The sequence below is a fragment of the Heptranchias perlo genome, chromosome 7 (genome assembly GCF_035084215.1).
Source record: "Heptranchias perlo isolate sHepPer1 chromosome 7, sHepPer1.hap1, whole genome shotgun sequence".
Classification (NCBI taxonomy): domain Eukaryota; kingdom Metazoa; phylum Chordata; class Chondrichthyes; order Hexanchiformes; family Hexanchidae; genus Heptranchias; species Heptranchias perlo.
This window is the reverse complement of record NC_090331.1, coordinates 73,103,230-73,122,253: the sequence shown is the minus strand read 5'-3', so window position 1 is coordinate 73,122,253 and position 19,024 is coordinate 73,103,230. Positions and strand designations below refer to the sequence as shown.

Here is a 19,024-nt window from a genome sequence, read left to right as displayed (position 1 = left end):
CATTTGACAGGTTGGTGGGGGAGACCCTCACTCATTGCAGGAGGCCACTCTGTCACTTGGGACAAAGTTTGGCCTCCACCACCCTCCTCCTGACAGTCAAAGTCACCAACTTGCACACTTACCCCCGGGTCCAGAGACATGTACCTACCTTGCGGAGCTCCTCAGATGTACATCTTGCGGATGGGGGACGCCGTAGCTGCAGTCATGACCTCCTCGGAGGGCGAACAGCATCACCAGCCTCACCAGCCTCGCCGTCCACCTCTGACACGTGGAGCTCCACAACAGAGTGCTGTGACACATCCACCTGTACAGGAGGGAGGGCTACCGCAGAGAGAGATGCGTCGCAGAGGGCACTACCCTCGCCACACGTTCCACAGACCGAGGCTCAGCCTCCTGGACCTCTCTGAGCAGCAGTGCACACGGAGGCTCAGAGTCACTCGACCTGTAGTTGTGGCATCCGCAGCCTCTTTCATGCCGAGCTGCTCCTGGCTGGCCCCAGCACCATCTTCTTACCTGTCGCTGTCAAAGTCACCACTGCCCTCAACAACTTCTCCTCCGCATCCTTCCAGGGTGCAACCGGGGACATCGCCGATGTCTCTCAGTCGTCTGCGCAAAAGAGCCCTGCAAATACACCTACACCCACTCTGCAGTGACACAATGGGTGGCATCAGTTGTGGGTCCTCATAGTGATCCTCAGGAGAGGGCATTATTGCACAAACCAGACAGGATTCGCGAAGACATGGCAGTAGTGGTGCCAATATAATATGTAATGTGAGTTGGTCAGAAATTCAATATAAGTAACACCCATGACAAACCCTCAGACACCCTTGTGCATCCCCTTCATGCTCACGACACGTTTGCCTTACGCTACCTACTGCACATATGTGATGTATGCCCTGTGGCTGCAACACAGGTAGTGGCAGGTTGAGTGAGGCTGGCCGTGAAAGAGATGCACGAGAGGGTGAGTATGAGAGAGAGCCATGAGATTGTATGAGGATTGGGTTGAGTGGTAGTGGCGGGATGAGTACTGGCGAGGTGAGTAGGTGCAGGTAAGATGAGGATGAGGTTTGAGTGGGTATGAGGGGTGATGTGACAGAGTTGTGTTGGCAGTGCTGAAGGAGATGTGGGGTGGGGGCAGTGATGTGGCAGACGGAGTGTAGGGGAAAGACTACGTGTACTCACTTTGGCTGACCTACTGCGGTCATTGCAGCGCCTCCTGCACTGTATGCAGGTGGGCGATATGTTGGTTGCGCTGGTGACCTCCTCTGCCACCTCGAGCCAGGCCTTCCTGGTGGCAGAGGCAGGCCGCTTCCTCCCGCACGCCGGGAGGAAGATCTCTGTCCTCCCCCTCACCCCATGTATTGATACCTGGAGTGAGGCCTCATTAAACTGGGAGCAGCCTTCCCCTTGGGCTGCTCCATGCTGTAATTTTTGCTATTTGTTGCAGCATCTGTCAGTGGAGGACTGCCCCTTTAAATAGAGCGCCTCCAGCTGACAGATCTTACTGTGCATGCGCAGCCCGCCCGACGCGCAGATCAGCAGTGGGGAACCCGGAGGAGCAGGTAAGTGGATCCAATTAGTGGAATGGATGCTACAATCGCGCGGGAAACTGACTAATTTCACCGGGCGTGTGATAGCCCCCTCCCCCCCGCCGCCGAGAACCCGCAGCCCTGCTAACATCGGGCCCATTGTGTCCAATTCTGGGCACCACACTTTAGGAAGGATGTGAAGACCTTAGAGAGGGTGCAAAGGAGATTTACTAGAATGGTTCCAGGGATGAGGGATTTCAGTTACGTGGATAGAAAATACTTTGATCTATCCTTTTTAGGTCACACTTGCTCTCTATCCCATCATCTAAGTCATTAATAAATACATTGAATAGTTGAGGCCCCAACATAGATCGCTGTGGGACACCACTAGTTACATCCTGCCAATTTGAGTACCTGCCCATTATCCCTACTCTCTGTCTCATGCCGCTCAGCCAATTTCCTAACCAGGTCAATAATTTGCCCTCAATTCCATGAACTTTAACTAAAAGTCTCTTATGAGGAACTTTATTGAATGCCTTCTGGAAGTCCATATAAACAACATCCATAGACATTCCCCCGTCCACTACTTTAGTCACCTCTTCAAAAAATTCAATCAGGTTCGTCAGACATGACCTACCCTTTACAAATCCAAGTTGGCTCTCTCTGATCAGCTGAAAATTTTCAAGATGTTCAGTCACTCTATCCTTAATTATAGACTCTAGTAATTTCATGACCACATATGTTAGGCTAACTGGTCTATAATTCCCTGGTTTCCCTCAATCACCTTTCTTAAATAGCGGAGTGACATGTGCAATTTTCCAATCTAAAGGAATGGTTCCTGAATCGAGAGAACTTTGGAAGATTGTAGTTAGGGCTTCTGCAATGTTCTCACCTACTTACTTTAAAACCCTGGGATGGAAACCATCTGGTCCTGGGGATTTCTCACTCTTTAGTGCCATTATTTTCTTCATTACTGTTAATTTGCTTACATTAATTATGGTGAGTCCCCATCCCTGATTCAAAATTAGTTTCCTTCGGATGTCTGTTATGTTATCCTCTTCCTCTACTGTAAATACTGACACAAAGTAATTATTTAACATGTCCGCCATTTCCTTATTTTCATTTACAATATCACCATTATCAATATTTACGGGGCCCACATTGATCTTGACCACCCTCTTTTTCCTAATATTATTGTATAAAATTTTGTGTTGATTTTGATATCCCTTGCAAGTTTCTTTTCATACTTCCTTTTTGTAGCTCTTACTATCTGTTTTGCCTCCCTTTGCTGTTCTTTGTATCTCTCCCAGTCACCAGGATCTGTGCTACTTTTTGCATTTTTATATGCTTTTTCTTTTAGTTTTATGTTGTCTCTTACCTCTTTTGTCGTCAATAGCTATTTTTTTGGTAGTTAGAGCTCCTATCCTTTAGGGATATCACATTAGTTCTGTATCACATTAAATTCTTTATTGAACACCTCCCATTTTACCCATTAACAGATTTGCCCAGTTTACTGTGGACAGTCTCTGTCTCATCCCGTTGAAATCGACCTTACCTAAATTTAGAATCTTAGTAGCTGATTCGGGTTTCTCCCTTTCAAATACAATGTTGAACTCGATCATATTATGATCGCTATTGGATAAATGTTCACTCACCGTTAATCCTATGGGCTTTAATTTTGCTAACAAGTCTATTATGTGGTGCATTATTAAATACTTTTTGAAAGTCCATATACATGACATCAACCACACTACCCTCATCAATCCTTTCCATTACTTCATCAAAGAATTCAATTAAGTTAGTCAAACACGATTTTCCTTTAACAAATTTGTGCTGATTTTCATTTATTAGCCCATACTTTTCCAAATACCAATTAATTTTGTCCCAGATTATTGTCTCTAAAAGTTTTCCCAACCCCCCGTTCGCTGACTGAACTGTAATTGCTGGGTTTATCCCTCTCCCCTTTTTTGAACAGGGGTGTGACATTTGCAATCCTCCAGTCCTCTGGCACCATCCCCATATCTAAGTAGAATTGGAAAATTGTTGCCAGAGCCTCTGCAATCTTCACCCTTACTTCCCTCAGTAACCTAGGATGCATCCCATCTGGACCAGGTGACTGTTCTTCTTTGAGTACTGCCAATCTTTTAAGTACCTCCTCTTCATCTATTTTTATCCTATCCAATATCACTACTACCTCCTCCTTTACTGCTATAATTGCAGCATCCTCTTCTCTAATGAAGACGGATGCAAAGTATTCATTTAGTACCTCAGCCATGACCTCTGTCTCCAAAAGAAGATCCCCTTTTTTGTCCCTAAATGGTCCCACCCTTCCTTTGACTAACCTTTTACTATTTATATGTTTATAAAAGACTTTTGGGTTTCCTTTTATTCTCGTGTTCTCTCTTATTCCCTTTTTTAGATCACCTCTATACTTTCTGTATTCAGCCTGGTTCTCTACTGTATTATGAACCTTACATTCATCATAAGCCTCCTTTATTCTGTTTCATTTTAATCTCTATATCTTTAGCTATCATTTTAAACTCCTTGATTAGATCACCCCTCAAGGATATTGCAGCCATTGAAAAGATACAGAAGAGAGCAACCAGAATAATTAGGAGATGGTAAGATTGGATTATGAGAAGCAATTATGTAAATTTGGCATGACTGAAAAAGAGAAGATTGAGAGGTGATGATTACTGTTTTTAGGATTCTAAAGGCACTACACAATGTAGACCATGACAAATAATTTCACCTCGTCCAGAAGAGTAGAACCAGAGGACACAGCCTGCACTTAAAGGGGGGTAAATTCAAAATTAATCTGCGGAAACGATATTTCAGTGAGCAAGTGGTTAATCGATTGAACAGGCTCCCCGGGGAGACAGTGGAAGAAGTTATTGATTCATTCAAATGCAAATTATATAGATTTATTTCAGAAAACATTTTGGGATACTGGATGAGTAATTTAAGATGTGAAGTGGTAAGTATAAGCATGCTTGGGAGGACCTATGGTTCCCAAAGCTCTTCACCATTAGGGTTTTCCTCACGTCATGTCCAGGTCTGTTGTAGACTAATTGACTGCTATGATTAGTCAACAACTCCATTATTGTTAGAAGGTGAACTCGATGGTCTTACTCCTGATTGTTATTGAGCGACTCCTGCTGCAAAGTGCACGAGTGAACATCAGGCAAGGACAGAACTGACCGTGGCTCTCGTAACCCCATGGTTGAAGATCCTGCTGACATAATTAGTACCCTAGAATGAGAAAGCACCTTCTGGAGGGGAGGGGAGAAAATTAACATAACTTTTTCAAAATTCTAAAAGTTTGGTTTGTCTGAAGCCTATTGTTCACATTGCAGTTACTCGGCTCCATCTGCTGGATAACTATTTGGTGGTTGTTCATTTGTGTGGAACAGATAATCAAAAGATGCCAAAAAAGTTGAATAAATTTGCCGTCAGCTCTATTTCGGTCTGAATGAACATTCGCCATCACATATTAATATAAAATTGCAAAACGTCTAATTAAACAGAGACAGTGCTTTCCTGATGACTCAGCAAATTTATCCACGAAGTTGCAGTTATATACAGACCAGGGAGTTCCCGTTTCTTCCGCAGTGCATTGACTCAATTTATCTCAGCAAGTACCCCTCAATTAACTAGGAGAAAATTGGTCAGGGCCCTTGATCATTACCCGCTGGAAGTGCATGTGTCGACATTGTGTGGGGACAGGACTGGGCTCAGCTAAGATAGGTCAAATATCCTCCAACACCCACTTCAAGGTTCACACCTAAACAATGGATACTTATGTAAGGTACTGGAGGGAACCCAACGCCCATAAAACTGTAAATCAATTCATCAGGAGGAAAGGGGGGAAAAAAACTGGTGAGGAAAAAGGAAACTCCTTAGCAAATGATTCATTTGTTTGAGGAGCAAGGAGAGCCAAAGGTCCCTTTCATCCCATTGACATCATGGACAAGCAACATGATGGTACATTTTGACATGAATTATACCATTGCACTGTGTCTTTAAACAAATGAAAAGAGGTTTGTCAAACACTTGTCTTGAAGATTTAAATACAAATGGAATTTCACAGGATCCAGAAGTGACAAAATCCAGAACAGTAATAAGTACCGTCTTGGTAAACTTAATGGTTCAGTGAATGGGCTAATAAGCTATAATCAAGGGCACTAATCTACAGCTTTCACAGAAAAATAGATGGAATTATAGAACTCAATTCTCACTAACATTGAGTTCTTTGATGAATGGAGAGGGTTGATGAGGGTAGTGCGATTGATGTTGTGTCTTTTGGAAGTCGATATACACGTGATAAAGTACCACATAATAGACTTGTTAGCAAAATTAAAGCCCATGGGATTAAAGGGACAGTGGCAGCATGGATACAAAATTGGCTAAGGGACAGAAAGCAGAGAGTAGTGGTGAATACTGCCTGATAAGGTGGTAGAAGCAGTTTCAACTTTAACCTTCAAAAGGGAATTGGATAATTACTTGAAAGGAATAATTTTACAGAGCTATAGGGAAACAGCAGGGGAATGGGACCAGTTGGATAGCTCTTCCAGAGCCAGCACAGGCACAATGGGCTGAATGGTCTCCTCCTGTGCTGTACCTACTATGAATACCAGTAATAGAATCAAGTGCAATTAAGTGGCCATTTTTATAACCTTAACTGTACTTACTATATTTCCAGCATTTATTTCAGATTTCCAGCATCCACTGTATATTGCATTTGATTACATTCCCCTTGTGGATAGTAAAACCTACGGATTGATAGTGATTCTGTAAACAGTCACTGATACCACTTCCATATGTATTGCTGCCAAAAAAACAATTTAAAAGCTTGAGTATCATCTCTCCCTCTTCCCCAGAAGTGAGACACAACCAATGTCACAGAGCTGTTGCTAATAATGCTGAGGGGAAAATATTGCAGTTGAATTAAACCACATGCTAAAACATTAATTCTCATACACCTCCTTTCCATACTAGATGTTACTTAGTATGAATACCTGGGTCTTCACTTTTGAGACCTTCCAATTCACCCTCGTGTCTGAAAGTCACCCATTAAAATTATTTTATTACAGGCACATTTTGTATCTAAATAAATAAATCATAGCTGATTTATGGCTACACCTCAATTTGAGGATGTGGTCACCAGTTAGACCTGCAGTAAAGTTTCCCACTTCATCCCTATTCAAGTAATCTGAACACTTAACAGATTACCTTTTAATACACTATCAAAATCTTGGAAAATAGAATGTCATACTTTTCAGCAAGATAGACCATTCCTGTCACCTACAACTTCAACTGCTTTCCATTTTAAAAAACCTCTTCCTGTCACTTGTATGAAATCATGATAAAAACCATGTATCCATAACAATGACTGGTAAAGAAATATTTCAATAGGGGTGGAATGTGCAACCCAGATTATAATTGGTTAAATTACTTTTGTTTATTAGCACAAAATGTACATTATTAATGCAGTTAAATTTTGGTTGCTGAATTACAGGTTTTAACAATTAACACCGTAGCTAATTAACTAAGCCAATAATTTAATAAATTTAAGGACAGGAATAAATTTGCACATGTGCAATTAATTAGGCAATTTTTAAATTGATAGAATTAGTTTAAAATGCCTTGTATAATAATCTACTGCAGTGTTTTTCCAAACTTTTTTTTCCTCCTGACCCAGTGGAAGAAAAAGCACTTGCCCAAGGGACCCAAAACAGTATCTTGACTAGAGTTTTCATAAAATCACAAGAGCAATACATGCTAGCTTTAACCACTTCACTTCAAGTAATAACTAAAATTAGACATTGACATTACTTGATAAACATTTTAAATACAGTATTCAGTAAAAAAATCAGGTTGGGTTTCGCTTAAAAAACTCAACCTGATCTTTTTACTGTATTTAAATGTGACAGGTGGGTCTGCCTGTTCACGATCTTGTTCCAATCTGGATCACGATGAAAGCACTACAAGCTTATCAGATGCGCTGTTGAGTCGGTTTCTTTCTCATTTTTAACATGGTCAAAGTTAAAAATCTCAGTTCGCACATGTAGGTTGTTGTGAACGGCAACAGAACACTAACCTTACTTAACAGTAGACATCCTTTGAAAGCACTGATCCAAAAAAACACAAACTTAATGACTTGTGGTGTTTTCGGTGTGCTCTCACAGGTGAGTTGCACCAGCTTGTTTTATTGCTCAGGCATTAAGTTTAGCTTCATTATTGATTCAGGATGTAAAAGTATATATAAATAAAAAAATAAATAACCCAGGATTTCCTTGCTCCTGGACTGCATCTAAATTTCTCAACTGGTAAACATAGCTCTGTGCACATTTGGATATGCATATGCAGAGCTCTGCTCCAATCTGAGTGGTTCATGTGAGGCAATATAACTTGATACTGCCAACTTGCTGCAGTCTCAAATCTATACCAGTACAAAACACAGGGTAGTTGCAATAGTACAAATAAATTATAGTGGTTGAGACAAGCTGATGTTGAAGACATGAACAGTAACTTTCTAAATACTTTTTGTTTTGGAGGGGTGGGCGTGAGGGAATTGACAAAGGTACCTTCAACTTGTAAATGTCACATGTTCATGTTTGCCAGCTAGATGTGGAAGAACAAACTTTTAGGTTGTAAACTGCTACTGTTTCCTTTGGGGGGGGGGGGGGGAGAAGAAAGAAGGGGGAAAAGAGGGAAGAGGAAGATGAAGATGAGAAAAACAGGGTCACTTCCGAAGAGGCCAACAATACAGCACAAGTTGAAGTCAATTCAATCCAGTTTATATCTTAAATTAGGTGGCTAGAATATAAAATTGCCTTTAGCATACATTTTCAGTCCTTCGTGCACACCTATTCTCAAAAAAGTTGCAACACGGATGAGATGATCAATAGCTCAGCGGTTCAGGAAGAAACTTCCTAAAAGGAGTCGGAGTCCACTTCTAACTCCCACCCACAACCACCCCCCTGGCCAAAAAAAAATCCTCCAGGAAAAACACACTGCCTGGAGCAGGCCCTCTGGGTTGATCATTCGAAGGAGCAGCCACCGTGCCACTCCCAGTACACAAGCCAGGATGTGGTGGGTATTTTTAAAAATAACAGCAGGATGAGTTTTGGTCTCCATACTTAAGAAAAGATGGGTGAAACTAGAACTAGGGGGCATAATCTTAGAATAAGGGGCTGCTCTTTCAAAACTGAGATGAGGAGAAACTTCTTCACTCAGAGGGTGGTAGGTCTGTGGAATTTGCTGCCCCAGGAAGCTGTGGAAGCTACATCATTAGATAAATTTAAAACAGAAATAGACAGTTTCCTAGAAGGGAATTAGGGGTTATGGGGAGCGGGCAGGAAATTGGACATGAAGCTGAGTTCGAATTGGTCAATGCCATGTGGGTGGCGGAGAGGGCCCAGGGGCTATGTGGCCGGGTCCTGCTCCGACTTCTTGTGTTCTTTAGATTTGTGGTTGGGATCAGATCAGCCATGATCTTATTGAATGGCGGAGCAGGCTCGAGGGGCCGATTGGCCTACTCCTGCTCCAATTTCTTATGTTCTTATGAGTCCCATTTGAGCTGAACAAAAAGCGCCATGATGAGGTCAAGAACTGGTTAAAATTTACTGAGAACATGAATCACATCACCTATTTTTTTTTTAAATTGAAAAAACTTTGACTGTTCTCTTCCCAAGCCATACTGCCCTACCTTTATAAGAAACCAATGACAGGTAAAACTTCAGTTACTTTCAACTATATAGAGGTAAACAGGTTATCAACCTACACTATTCAAATCTAACCAGTTTCATTCTCATTGACACAAATACTCCACTCCTTCCCAGTCACTTCCAATTGAGCTGCTGCTAGTTCCATTCCACTTTGCATTGTAGTATGGTGAGAAACCAAAAACTGCTGCAGAGGCAAGGACAGGGGTAAATATAGTAGTACACAGGGAAGACAAGTGTAGAGATAAACAGAAGATGGAGAAAAAAAATTAGGACCACTGAAATGGGAACCAAAATGGAGAAGAAAAATGTGCAAATGGACTGGTCCAAGAAATGCCTAAGATTGGGAGTTTAATACATTACTCAATCATAACTTTACCTGACTCAAAAGGTACATGGTCTAGTTCCAAAAGGTTAGATTGATTTTTGATATATTAACACAAGCTAAGACCTCCCAATATCACCAGTAAAATTCCTTAAGCTACATTTTCCAAAATGAATACTGGTGGTATTTATGGGGTTTAATTTTGCCATTAGACCTAATTTTCATTGAGATGAAAATCATTGTTTACAGTAACTGGTACAAAAGAATTAGTAAGATCAGCAGCAATTTAAGTTGGAAGGATTTCCTTCACTACACAATATAGGGTAGTGACATATCCCTACATACATTAGAGGCTCTCACTTCAGTTGAAAATGTTTATAATTTTTTTGCATTATTCATCATCTTAAGTACTTATTTTAGTTTAGGTCCACAATATAAAGCAGGACCACAATATAGATTCTATAGGTGAACCTGAAATTATATGCAGTCACTTTGCAATAGGGTGACCTAAAAAATTGAAGTCCAACAAAAATTGCTGACTAGCAACAGAGCCACATACACTAATTTCAGTAGAAAGAACCTACATACTGTTGCACAAGAGGCACACATTTAAACATCTACCAACATTCAGTAATGAAGGAACTAAAGCACTCAATCAAAAAAAGCACTTTTCACCTTCAATACACAAGGCTAAAGTACACACATACACCATGCATAATGTGGAGATGCCACATCTCCATACATATGCGGCCGGACCTGCTGCGATTTCCAGCAAAAAAGTTATGTTTTCAATACAAACCCCTGCATCTGCTACATTTGACCCCTTGTGACCCCACCTCTGTATTCTTGGATGTAATGTTTCCCTGACTAACCTGTTTGAACACGATGCACTCCTTTGATTGCTGTGATTATCTCTCTGCCGAGGAGTGATAAAGGGCAGTTAGAAAGATTATCTGTAATCACCAGGCATTGTTCTGACTATATATGCTGTGCCTTTATGCATCTCTTCACCTGACAAAGGAGCAAAGCTCCGGAAGCTTGTAATTTCAAATAAAGCTGTTGGACTATAACCAGGTGTTGTGCGACTCCTTACATTTATACACCATGTAAATATCAGTACTTCAATCACATGCCCAATAATGCAATTTGCCATATCTGGATCCTAATTAGTCACAAGCAATTCATATTGGATAACAAACAAACATTCAACAGGTTCTCTATGTTGGGAGTGTGTCTCAATTGCTTGGAGGCCAATAAAGCAAGATACAAACAAGTTTTCACATTTTATTTTATAACTACTATACATCAAGGCACAGTACTGCAACAGTCCAATGTTTAAGATCTTCTCATGACCATCATCTGAGGTGCCTTCATAAATTGTTGGTCTTAAGCATAACATGTAGAAACAGAAGTGTCCAGAGTCCATTTGCCATGTAAGATTCAACAAGGCCTGTTCAGCACTGCATCTTCAGCAGTAGTTCACCTGGACCTCTGCCTCATCTTTCGTCTCTTGCGCTTAAGCCTGTAAAACGATTAGGAACGTTAGTTCAGAGACAACAAGAGGTGGAAAGTAGGCTTTAAGGAGGAGAGGGGGCTAATGACAAGTTTTGAGGGCAGGGGGGCAACAGAATGCCTAACAAAATGGGAGCAGTGTGCTGAGCAAAAGCAAGTGATCAACACCTTCTCATGTAGATGAGCATGCTGAGGGCTTTGAGGCAGAAAAACATAGTATGGGGGGGGGGGTGGAGAATACAGGAGAAGACATGCAAACATATCATCTCAAGAGGTAGTGGTTTGGCCATTATTCTTGCCTCTAACACAATCCTTGTACAGCAAGCCAAATCAGCCAGAGGAAGATGATATTGTTTGAGGTAGTCTAGCCAGATCTTGTAGTGCACACTTCAGCCTACTGTCTTTGGATGAGATTGCAACTGTGGCACAATATACAAGGGGAATAACAGATGAGACTGAAGATCTGCTGGGGACCACAATTAAAGCAAAACAACTGCCCTGCAGTCAACAAAGGCACAAATGTAAGTATTCAGACAGCTCAAGGAAATGGAATTGGTAAACCAAGGCAAATTGAGAGTTAACTCCAGGGATAGGCATTGGACAACAAAAGAGAAGGAATAATCAAAGATAACCCTGAGTGCAATTGGTGGCCATAGGCATATATTTCAATATATCCTGTGAACAATGAGGGGACCAGGGGGTTGCAAATGTTACACCCCTGTTCAAAAGGGTAGAGCTGGGTATCACAGGTGGACAGCATGTAGATGAGAAATAGGAGGGATGGCATGGATAAATCCTTGGGAGACTCGAGGAAATGCAGTTCAACTTACTACATAGGAACAGGAGCAGGTCATTCAAGCCTGTTCCAATCAATTAGAGCATGGGCAATCTGTATCTCAACTCCATTTACCCACCATTGTTCAATATCCCTTAATACTCTTACCTAACAAAAATATATCAATCTCAGTTTTGAAATTGTCAATTGACCTAGCTTCAACAGCTGTTTAAGGGGAGAGTACTAGATTTCCACTAACCCTTGTGTGAAGAAACGTTTCCTGACATCACCCCCGAACAGCCTCGCTCTAATTTTAAGGTTATGCCCCCTTGATCATGACTCCCCACTAGAGGAAATAGTTTCTCTATCTACCCTATCAATTCCTTTAACACCTTAATTAGTTCAACCTTTCATCTTCTATACTCAAGGGAATACAAGCCTAATCTATGCTACCTGTGCTCATAACATATCATTCTGGCAAATCTGCATTGTCTCTCCTGAAATCTCACTGTCCATAGGACTTTGCTGTGCACAAACTGGTTTGAGATATTTCATTACATGCAGATGAACACTACCAAACCAATTCTGAGATAACCTCAGGGTGCAATGTAAATGCATTCTTGCCATCAATCTTTTGCCTGATGGGGCCACAAATGCAAGTTAATGGCATCAGATCAAGAGGGAAAGAAAAAGGAATTTAGCTGGATTGATGGACTGCAATCAACCCAGCCAGAATGTGCACTGGTCTCCAAAATCCAAAACAGAGAGGGGAGAACTTTTCATAATTCCATATATTGGAAGATGACCAGTGGCCAGAAAATATCTAACAGTTGTAATGATCATGAAAAATTAACAGGCATACAAAATGAATTCCTCTAACGACAGCATTCTGTAGAACAGCACCTCCCCAACCCAGAAGGACATGGGCAGCAGGCACAGGACCACCACCTGAATGTTCCCCTCCAAGTCACACACCATCCTGACATGGAAATATATCGCCGTTCCTTCATTGTCGCTGGGTCAAAATTCTGGAACTCCCTTCCTAACAGTACTGTGGGAGAACCTTCACCTCATGGACTGCAGTGGTTCAAGAAAGCGGCTCACCACCTTCTCACAAGGACAAGCAACACCCACATCCCATGAACGAATAATAAAAAAAAATTGTCACACTTGATACATCACATACCTGCGCATACGCTTCTTTCGCCACTGAAAAAACAAAAACATGAAAGATTAAAATTGACACTAAATATTGAAGTTACAACATTAACCTGCTGGGTGACATTTATAACATGTAATAACCTTCACACAGAACTATCCACAATAAACCACAAATTAGCAATCTTAAAACAGCCATTAGGACACCTGGTAAGGAATTATGGGGAAAACCATTCTGGTTTAGTGGAGAGCACTCTTCTCGAGCTGTGCTATATCTGAGCTTGGGTGAGTGCAAAGATTCACAACCAATAAACATTAGCAATGGGCTGATTGTACAAAGTGGAAAAAGGCTTAATGTAAAATGAAGCAACAAACTTCCTGTCAGATTGGAGCTATAATTGGTACAAATTGTAACTATAGATAGATTGTAAGATGCTATATACTGAAAGCATCCCACCCCCCATGTTATCCTTCTCAAAGCACGAGTTACATCCCATCACATGGTCGTCACAACTAGAGCAGGAGAGAGCAAGAAAAAACGCTGAAAACCTTGGACTTTGACCAACAAGACGCATAATCTCAGCAAAGGCCCAATTCAGAAGCTCCTGCAGCAGTTTTCGTTTCGGAGGCGGCCGCTGAACCGGCCCAAGTGGTATAACGGGGGCAAAGGAAAACCCTCAAAATAAGGTGATAAATTGCAAGGCAAGATCCCAGACCCCGCTCCCGAATGGAAAGCTGGCCCCTCCCCCGAGTTCACATCGGGCGGCGGGCCCGGTCACCCCCCTCCCCCTCCCCCGAGTTCACATCGGGCGGCGGGCCCGGTCACCCCCCCTCCCTCCCCCGAGTTCACATCGGGCGGCGGGCCCGGTCACCCCCCTCCCCCGAGTTCACATCGGGCGGCGGGCCCGGTCACCCCCCTCCCCCGAGTTCACATCGGGCGGCGGGCCCGGTCACCCCCCCTCCCCCTCCCCCGAGTTCACATTGGGCGGCGGGCCCGGTCTCCCCCCTCCCCTCCCCCGAGTTCACATCGGGCGGCGGGCCCGGTCACCCCCCTCCCCCTCCCCCGAGTTCACATCGGGCGGCGGGCCCGGTCACCCCCCTCCCCCGAGTTCACATCGGGCGGCGGGCCCGGTCACCCCCCTCCCCCCCTCCCCCGAGTTCACATCGGGCGGCGGGCCCGGTCACCCCCCTCCCCCTCCCCCGAGTTCACATCGGGCGGCGGGCCCGGTCACCCCCCTCCCCCTCCCCCGAGTTCACATCGGGCGGCGGGCCCGGTCACCCCCCCTCCCTCCCCCGAGTTCACATCGGGCGGCGGGCCCGGTCACCCCCCCCCTCCCCCGAGTTCACATCGGGCGGCGGGCCCGGTCACCCCCCTCCCCCGAGTTCACATCGGGCGGCGGGCCCGGTCACCCCCCTCTCCCTCCCCCGAGTTCACATCGGGCGGCGGGCCCGGTCACCCCCCCCCCCTCCCCCGAGTTCACATCGGGCGGCGGGCCCGGTCACCCCCCTCCCCCTCCCCCGAGTTCACATCGGGCGGCGGGCCCGGTCACCCCCCTCCCCCTCCCCCCACGGCAGAAGCCGTTTAACTGGGCCCGAAGCCACCGCTCCGATCAACAACAAAAAACAAAGGGTTGAAACCGCTGCGAACGCTTACCTTGGCTCTCATGTTGACACGGACCTGTGAGAGGGAGAGATTGCACGGGTTATCGGGAGCGGATGGCTCCTGTGAACGGCCGATTGCAGTCGGATTGTGCCGGACCCCCCCGCCCGCCGCCAGCGACCGCCCGCCTCAGAATCCCAGCACCGAAAGAAGGCCGTGCGCGCCGCTCGCCCGGATATACACGCCCGGCGCATGCGCACTGGCTCGCCCCCGCCCCTCCCGCGGCGAGCCAGTGCGCAGACCCGTCTCTCGCTGGAGCGCGCACGCAAACACTGCACGCGCACGTGCGAAGATATCCGCGCGCGCATTTACACAGAGAGTACCGCCAGAGGGTGCTGGTGAGCTTCAGTGCCAATCTTCAGTAATGCCCCGTCTCCATGGAGAGAAATGATGGGAAATGTTGGCAGTGACATTTGAGACCACAGACAGGATATGGGTAGCCTCATTTCAACATTTAATGGCGAAGACTACACCAGTTACGTGCAGTGATTTGTTTTAAATCAACAAAACTAAAGTTATAAAAATGGTTTCACAATAGATTGATGGTTCATATGTTTATCAAGTATGTTGTGTCATGTTGTATTTGCAAAGAACGATGCTCACTTGGGCCCAGATCTTCCAGGTACACTTTTTTAATTTGGTGGAGCCTACGTCTGGAAAAGAGGACCATTTACCACATCTTAGAAAATCATATTTTTGGATGCTACTCCTGGCAAAAGGGCATTAAATGAGCTATCACAATATCTATTTGCCTAGAAGCAAATCTAAAGTGTTGATAGTTCACAGCCAAATCCCAGACTTAGGCAGCTAACGTGTTAGCCCAAGACAGAGAGCTAAACAACTAGGCACAGCCAACTCTAGGGCCAAAACCATTCACACAGCCAAACTGCAACATCAATTATGACTGCAACACCATAATATACTGAGCCTAATATCAAATATAACTGAAAGCAAGACTATGTAATGTTTGAAACCTGAAATAAAAAATAACCAGCAACCTCCATGAAAGGACATGGGCTATGGAATACTGGAGCAGCTTGCATATAGGAGGGGTGGAGATGGAGATATGGTGAGAAGAACATTAGGGAAGTCAATCCTTGAGGTAGTGAAGCTGCAGTGGGGAAAAAAGGTAGGGGTATCATAGTATGCTACAGCATAGAAGGAGGTCATTCGGCCCATCGTGCTTATGCCAGTTCTTTGAAAGAGCTATTCAATTAGTCCCACTCCCCTGCTCTTTCCCCATAGCCCTATAAATGTTTCTCTTCAAGTATTTATCTAATTCCCTTTTGAAAGTTATAATTGACTTTGCTTCCACCCTCCCTTCAGGCAGTGCATTCCAAATTATAACAAAATGCGTAAAAAAATGTTGCCTCATGTCACCTCTGGTTCTTTTGCCAACCACCTTAAATCTGTGTCATTTGGTTACTGACCCTTCCGCCACTAGAAACAGTTTCTCCTTATTTACTCTATCAAAACCGTTCATGATTTTGAACATCTCTATCAAATCTCCCCTTAACCTTCTCCGCTCGAAGGAGAAAAACCCCAGCTTCTCCAGTCTCTCCACATAACTGAAGTCCCTCATCCCTGGTACGATTCTAGTAAATCTGTTCTGCACCCTCTCTAAAGCTTTGGCATCCTTCCTAAAGTATGGTGCCCAGAATTGAACACAATACTCCAGCTGAGGCCTAACCAGTGTTTTGTAAAGGTTTAGGATAACTTCCTTGCTTTTGTACTCTATGCCTCTATTAATAAAGCCTAGGATCTCATATGCTTTTTTAAAAGCCTTCTCAACTTGTCCTGCCACCTTCAAAGATTTGTCTACCTACACCCCCAGGTGTCTCTGCTCCTGCACCCCCTTTAAAAATTTACCATTTAGTTTCTATTACCTCTTCTCATTCTTCCTACCAAAACGTGTCATTTCACACTTCTCTGCATTAAATTTTATCTGCCATGTGTCTGCCCATTTCACCAATCTGTCTATGTCCTCCTGAAGTCTGTTATTATCCTCCACATTGTTTACTACATTCCTGAGTTTTGTGTCATCTTCCAAACTTTGAAATCATACCCTGTATACCCAAGTCCAAGTCATTAATATATATCAGAAAGAGCAGTGGTCTAATAGCGACCCCTGGGGAACACCGCTGTATACTTCCCTTGTCTGAAAAACAACCGTTCACCACTACTCTCAGCTTTCTGTCCCAAAGACAATTTTGTATCCACGCTGCCAGGGTCCCTTTAATCTCATTGGCTTTCAAGTCTATTAAGTGGTAGTTTATCAAATGCCTTTTGAAAGTCCATATGCACAACATCAACTGCACTACTCTTATCAACCCTCTCCATTACTTCATCAAAGAACTCAAACAAGTTAGTCAAACACTATTTTCCTTTAACAAATCCATGCTGAATTTCATTTATTAGCCCATACTTTTCTAAGTGCCAATTAATTTTGTCCCAGATTATTGTCTCTAAATGTTTCCCCACCACCGACGTTAGGCTGACCGGCCTGTAATTGCCGAGTTTATCCCTCTCCCCTTTTTTGAACGGGGTGTAACATTTGCAATCCTCCAGTCCTCTGTTCCCCCATATCTAAGATAGATTGGAAGATTGTGGCCAGAGCCTCTGCAATTTCCACCCTTACTTCCCTCAGTAACCTTGGATGCATCCCATCTGGACCGGGTGACTTTTCTACTTTGAGTACTGCCAACCTTTTAAGTACTGCCTCTTTATCTATTTTTATCCCATCCAATATCACTTCTATCTCCCCCTTTACTACTACATTGGCAGCATTCTCTTCTCTAAGACCGATGCAGTGTTCATTTAGTACTTAAGCCATACCCTCTGCCTCCACAAGAAGATCTCCTTTTTTGTCCTTAATCGCCCCCCCTTCCTTTGTCTACCCTTTTGCTATTTATATGTTTATAAAAGACTTTTGGGTTCCCTTTTACGTTAGCCATTAATCTATTCTCATATTCTCTCTTTGCCCCTTTTATTCCCATTTTTAGATCTCCTCTGTACTTTCTATATTTAGCTTGGTTCTCTACTGTATTATGAACCTTACATTTATCATAAGCCTCCTTTTTCTGTTTCAATTTAGTCTCTATGGGCATCATTTTAGCACCCGCTATCGGGTGCGTTCCTGGCGGGGAGGCTCCGAAAATCGGGGAATCCCGGAGGGGGACCGGAGCCCGGCTCCAACCCGCCCACTTCCGGGTTCCCCACTGACGCGCCGGCGTGTGCACGCAGCCCCCGCAGGTGGGAATCCTGCAGGCAATTAAAGCCAGCGGGATGCCACTTGAAAGTATTTATGTTGCTCGTTCAGGTCGTTTACAGACCTGATTGAGCTGTTTTATTAGGAGGGGTGGGATTTTACACTGAACTGAGACTGTTTCCCATACTGGGGGAAACACTCCCAGTTCAAACGGAGGTGTTGCAGCCAGCAGCCTGTGGCAGCTGCAATGGTCCATTTGACAGGAGGCCACTCCGTCATATTGGACAAAGTTTGGCCTCCACCACCCTCCTCCTAACAAGAAAATTCACCGACCTGGAACCGCAACCCCGGTGTGAGGACACACTTACCTACCTTGCAGACCCTCTCAGATGTACATCTTCCGGATGGGGGCCGCCGTAGCTGCAGTCATGACCTCCTCGGAGGGCGAACAGCATCACCAGCCTCGCCGTCCACCTCTGACACGTGGAGCTCCACAACAGAGTGCTGTGACACATCCACCTGTACAGCAGGAGGGAGGGCAACCGCAGAGAGAGATGCGTCGCAGGGGGCACTACCCTCGCCACAGGGTCCACAGACCGAGGCTCAGCTTCCTGGACCTCTCTGAGCAGCAGTGCACACGGAGGCTCAGAGTCACTCGACATGTAGTCGTGGACATCTGCAGCCTCCTTCATGCCGAGCTGCTCCCAGTTGGCCCGAGCACCATCTTCTTACCTGTCGCTGTTAAAGTCACCACTGCCCTCAACAACTTCTCCTCCGCATCCTTCCAGGGTGCAACCGGGGACGTCGCCGACGTCTCTCAGCCGTCTGCACAAAAGAGCCCTGCAAATACACCTACACCCACTCTGCAGTGATACAATGGGTGGCATCAGGTGTGGGTCTTCATTGTGATCCTCAGGAAAGGGCATTATTGCACAAACCAGACAAGATTCGCAAAGACGTGGCAGTAGTGGTGCCAATATAATATGTAATGTGAGTTGGCGAGAAATTAAATAGAAGTAAAAACCATGACAAACCCTCAAACACCCTTGTGCATCCCCTTCATGCTCACGACACGTTTGCCTTACGCTGCCTACTGCACATATGTGATGCCTGCCCTGTGGCTGCAGCAC

General features: G+C 44.5%; 1 long non-coding RNA gene across 1 annotated transcript; it reads right to left on the bottom strand.

The window, feature by feature from the left end:
• Window positions 1-10,851: 10,851 nt before the first annotated feature.
• Window positions 10,852-14,846, bottom strand: LOC137323873 (uncharacterized). Its single transcript, XR_010963460.1, has 3 exons — window positions 14,681-14,846; window positions 13,055-13,077; window positions 10,852-11,103 (listed from the first exon to the last, which is right to left on the bottom strand). It is a non-coding gene; the product is annotated as an uncharacterized lncRNA (long non-coding RNA).
• Between the last annotated feature and the right edge of the window lie 4,178 nt (window positions 14,847-19,024).